This window comes from Crocuta crocuta, unplaced genomic scaffold, assembly GCF_008692635.1.
Source record: "Crocuta crocuta isolate KB4526 unplaced genomic scaffold, BGI_CrCroc_1.0 scaffold67, whole genome shotgun sequence".
Classification (NCBI taxonomy): Eukaryota; Metazoa; Chordata; class Mammalia; order Carnivora; family Hyaenidae; genus Crocuta; species Crocuta crocuta.
Window position 1 is genome coordinate 95,505 of NW_027531896.1, and position 5,866 is coordinate 101,370.

The window sequence follows — 5,866 nt, forward strand, 5'->3', positions numbered from 1 at the left end:
TGGCTCAGTCGGTTAAGCGTCCAATTTCGGCTCAGGTCATGATCTCACAGTTCATGGGTTCGAGCCCTGCGTCGGGCTCTGTGCTGACAGCCAACTCAGAGCCTGGAGCCTGTTTCAGATTCTGTGTCTCCCTCTCTCTCTGACCCTCCCCTGCTCACGCTGTCTTTCTCTCTCTCAGATATAAATAAAACCTTTAAAAAATTAAAAAAAAAACCCAAATTGTGATGTATTCACATACTAGAGAACTTTTCTGCAGCAGAAAGGAACAAATGATGGCCATACCAACAACAAAAGTGAAGTTCAAAAACCATGTCATCAAAGACATCCAGGTGCCAACAAGTACACAGTGAATGCTTTCATTTATGTGCAGTTGAAGATTGGAGGAAAGAGAACAGTGGGAGCTGCTAGGGGGTGGGGTGGGGGTGGCAGGGATGGAGTATGGACATGATGGAAAGAGCATGAGGAGGTCTTGGGATGTAGGGGGGGTGGTGCGGGAGGAAGCAGTGTCCTTGGACTGGGCAGCATGTTTATCTTTATCCAAGTGTATACTTGAAATTCACCTTATATACAGCAAGTTCACTTTACTGCACTTAATACTATCTACTTTTTTTTATTTAAAGAAAGACTTTTTAATCTTTATTTGTTTTTGAGAGCGAGACAGAGAGAGACAGAGTATGAGCAGAGGAGAGGCAGACACAGAATCTGAAGTAGGCTCCAGGCTCCAAACTCTCAGCAAAGAGCCTGATGTGGGGCTCGAACCCACGAACTGTGAGATCATGACCTGAGCCAAAGTCGGACGCTTCACCGACTGAGCCACCCAGGAGTCCCTACTTTTTATTTTTTTTAATGTTTTATTTATTTATTTTGAGTGAGAGAGCACAAGTCGGGGAGGGGCAGACAGAGAGGGAGACATAGAATCCCAAGCAGGCTCTGCGCTGCCAGCACGGAGCCCAGCCTGGGGCTTGAACCCATGAACTATGAGATCATGGCCTGAGCTGAAGTCAGACGCTTAACTGACGGAGTCACCCTGGTACCCCTAATATTATCTACTTTTTAATTGAATGACTGAATGAGTAAGACTTAGGGAGAGTCTGGAAATTAGAATTTTTTCCTCTTCTTCTTCCCTACAAGCACTGATACCTTGAACAACCTGAACTCCGAGAACCTTTGATTTTTCATCGCTAGAGGATTATTGTGCGACTGATTACTGTAGATGAGTAAGGCCTTGGTGCACCACTGAACACACAGCAGGTCTTCAAGTGTCAGCACATGGCAACCAGCAGAGTGATTACTGTCGCTGTTTACTGTTAGTCGCATTATTGCTATTATTACTGTTGTTATTATTAAGAGAATTAGTAGGAGTGTTGTCATGGTTATGGGCTCCTTCTGCCTAGTTCTCTGTCTCAAAGTAAAACAAAACAAAACCTCTCAGAGTGTTTCTCAGAGAAGCAATTCAAAGACCACGCTGTAGACTAATGCTTTTGCAAGCCTGACTCAAAGCCTCCTTGATAAAATTCATTGAATTCGTTGTTTTATGTTGTTCTAAAGGAATGCTTTGGAAGGACACAGTCCCTTGCAGGCCCTCGGCCTTGAGCCCTGCAAGCCCTTCCCCAAAGCACACCCTGCCCCGATGAACAGACCTGAGGGCACAGTGCAGCTGCTGGAACCCCTGAACAAGCAGCCCGGTGAGGGGAAGGTTTTTGCTCGAGGCTGCAGCACTGTGGGAGGAAGTGCATAATTCTGCTCGCAGTAGTAACTGGCGGAGTCCTCAGCCTGGACTGTGCTGATTTTGAGGATGAATTCTGTGTCAGACTGAATCGCAGAGAACCGGTCTGGGACACCAGCCTCTAGGTTATCAGCATCATAGATGATAAGCTTGGGAGGCTGGCCCGGTTTCTGCTGATACCAGCTTAAGTAGTCACTAATGCTCTCGCTGGCCTTGCAGGTGATGGACACGCTGTCTCTCAGGGACACAGAGAGATAGGCCGGGGACTGAGTCAGCTGAGCGGCGCCACTGGCAGCTGGGAAGGAAGCAAGGCACAAAGTCACCATCATTCACTAGATCCCACTCCATTTCCTCCCAGAAGGTTCTGACTGTCCTGGTCCCCTATCCTGAGAGCACCTGAGTCTCGAGGGGCAGGGAGATCCCGGGTCAGAGATCCACGGGACCCTGGGGAGACCCCACAGTCAGGAGGAGAGAACCGCCACCACCTCGGGGATGTCCCCTGACCGCCCTCCTCACCTGGGAGGCAGGACAGCAGGAGGCAGAGGAGATGAGTCAGGACACCCATGTTCAATGCAGGGCCTGCCTGAGGCTCTTTTTTGCCCCGGATCACTGAGCAGCCTATTTACGGGGCTTCTGAAAAGCAGAAATATGGTTTCTCTGGGGAAAACATGCAAATCAGTGAGGGGTTGGGTGGGTCTGGCCACAGCTGCCGAACCAGGGGGCACTTCTAGGGGGTGATGTCTCCTGGGGCTTCTCATTGGACACAGGGTTAAGGTCCAGTCCCCGAGGAGCTTCTCCTCCGTGTTTGTAAGAAGAAAGCATCTCTGATTTTTCTGGTCCCTATTTGTCCTCATGGCTCTCATTTTCTAGGGATGAGTGTGAAATATCAGTTCCATCTTGATATGTCACTTACAGACCAAATATTGGTGAGGCGTGGACAACAGAGTGTATGTCCTTGGGTCAAATCCACGCAATGCCTCTTCAGGCACTATGCAGTTGAGAAGGCGCATACACTATTAGATTCTATTTCCATAGTCAGTTTTATTCTTTATTTTGGGGGTTAATGTCTCTTGGTTAAAAATTTTTTTCCTATTTTTACTGTTTCTCATTCTCATCAGTTTTGGCTCATCAGATTATCATGCCTTAGAGCACCTATAACTTCTCTTTTGTCTGATGCAGGCCTAATGTGATCTTTAATATTTAATAGCACCCACTTCTTGCTCTCAAATAAACCAGTTTGTTTGAAAAGTTATATGATGGCCCTCTATTTTGATTCTTTTTATTCCTAGTTTACCAAGACATTTCTTAATTAAAAATTAGTAATGAGGAGTGGCTGGGTGGCTCAGTTGGTTAAGTGTCCGACTTCAGCGCAGGTCATGATCTCCTGGTTTGTGGGTTCAAGCCTCACGTCAGGATCTGTGCTGACAACTCAGAGCCTGGAATCTGCTTCGGATCATGTCTCCCTCTCTCTGTCCCTCCCCTGCTTGTGCTCTTTCTTTGTCTTTCAAAAATAAATAAAACATTTAAAAAATTTTTAATAAAAAATATAAATTAGTAATGAATTGCTAAATTTTATCAAACATATTTATAACTTATCAATATGACCAAACATATATATTTGTATATTTTAAAAACATATATTTATAGTTATATCACCATATATACATGTATAATGTATATATATGTGTTATGTTGCACATAACATAAATATGTGTATATTTAAGTATGCACCACCTACAATATAACAAATATATATATCCACCTATATATGTATATGTACATACATACATATTTTCCAAAAATAAGATAACTTTTATTCAAATATTATTTTGTTTTAATATCTTCCTAATATCATTATGAATGGATTGCTAAATACTCATATTGAAGGCATTAATTTTTTAAAAAATGGATCTACATTCAAGTGCAGATGTGTAACTATTGTATTTGTCAGCTTTTGCATGATAATGACTGGTAACAAACCAATCACAATCCAGCGGCACATAATACGAAGCATTAATTCTCATATTCACGTATGTTTGTATTAACAATGGTGTAGATGACCCAGGCAGGGCTCAGCTGGGTGGTTCTTTTTTTTTTTTGATATATTTTTAAATGTTTTACTTATTTTTGAGAGAGAAAGAGACAGCATGAGCAGGGGAGGGTCAGAGAGAGAGGGAGACACGGAATCCGAAGACAGGCTCCATGGCTCTGAGCTGTCAGCACAGAGCCCGACACGGGGCTCGAACCCACGAACCGTGAGATCATGACCTGAGCCGAAGCTGGACGCTCAACTGACTGGGCAACCTAGGAGCCCCTCAGCTGGGTGGTTCTACTACAGGCCACTGAGATGCCTTCTATCCTATGGAGAGTGCTTCATCTGGGACCCGGACGGAAAGGTAGTGACTACTCTGGATAAAACATTCTAATGGCAAGCTTTAGGAGTGAACTAAATCTCCAAACCAAGCTGCATAAAGGAATTGAAGTCCAATTATCTCCAATCCTGGTGCACAAAATTTATATTCTTTTGCCTTTCTAATTGCTCAAGTTTCTAAAAAACCTTAATCCATTAAATTTTCAAAGTATTCCTCAAAAACAGTCAAAAGTAGAACCCTACTATCTAATAATAACACTACTGGGTAATTCAAAAAGATACATGTACTCCTATGTTTACAGCAGCATTATTTACAATAGCCAACTTATGGAAGCAGCCCAGTGTCCTTCAGCTGATGAATGGATAAGGAAGATATGGTATATATATGCACAAAGGAATATTACTAAGCCATAAAGAAGAATGAAATCTTGCCTTTTGCAATGACATGGATGAAGATAGAGAGTTTAACGCTAAGTGAAAGAAGTGAGTCAGAGGAATAAAAATACCATATCACCTCACTAATATATGGAATTTAAGATACAAAACAAATGAGTAAAGAAAAAAAAGAAAAAGAGAGAGAAACCAAGAAACAGACCCTTAACTATAGAGAACAAATCGATGGTTACCAGAGGGAAGGTGGGTAGGGGGAACGGGTGAAATAGGTGATGGGGATTAAAGAGGGAACTTGTGATAAGCACTGGGTGATGGATAGAATTGTTGAATCACCTTATGCTAACTATACTGGAAATAAAATAAAATAAAATAAAATGAAGGAAAAGCAAAGTATTTGATCATGCCATTGACAGATAAATATGTTTTTCAGACTATACTATCTTAAAAATGTTTTCAAATCTACTTTTCTGTTAATTGGAAAACAGAGCTGAGTGTGGTCTCAACATACAGCTGTAAATATAATTGTCTTCAGTGGCTTCATTGGAAAAATCTCTTTAGCTGAAGTAAACAGTCTCTAAAACAGCTTCTTAAACCTTCTATAGATCACCTGGTAACTTGTTAAAATGCAGATTTCCATTTCAAGGTCTCAGGTGACCTGCAATTTTGTATTTATAAGAAGTTCTCAGTGATGCAGATGATGATGCAGGATTCTGGGGAAATGTTGAAGAGCAAGTTATTTCTAGAATAATGAAAAAGATTGCTACATGAATGTTTAGTGTTTTTGTGTGTGTCAAAAATGTTTTTCACTTCTTTGTCAAAAGATTGCTATATATTTAATGTAATTTCCTCATTTTCTGTTTACCATATAACTCAATAAAGTTTCATGCTATGATCCCAGATTTACTGCTAATACTTAGGAGAACATTCAGGTGTATTCTGGATCCATCTTCTAGCCAGAAGAGCTCTGACAGCTGGGAATTAGTGACCATCCTGGGATGACTGCTGTCAGCCCCCCACTGTTGCCATCACTTCTGGAAACACATCTCCCCCTTTTTTTCTCTATAGCTCCATTTAGAGGTGCTCAATGAAGCATCGTCACTGAGACATGGAGTTCAGAAGAGACGGATTTGATGCTATCCATCAGCACAGGGTCCACAAGGTGAGGGCTGGAGAATCACCTGGGTGGGGGGGGAGGCCACTAGAGCATCAGCACCCCCCACCCTGGGGCTTCCCAGACAGGTGTGAGGACCACACACATGGTTAGGCAGCCTATACCTTCAGCCTTCAGCAGTGATGTGCTCTGGCTTCTCGGAGGAAGCACCACACACTCTCTCGATTCTCATATTTGCTCTTCTGCCTACCATACCCCAGTCCGT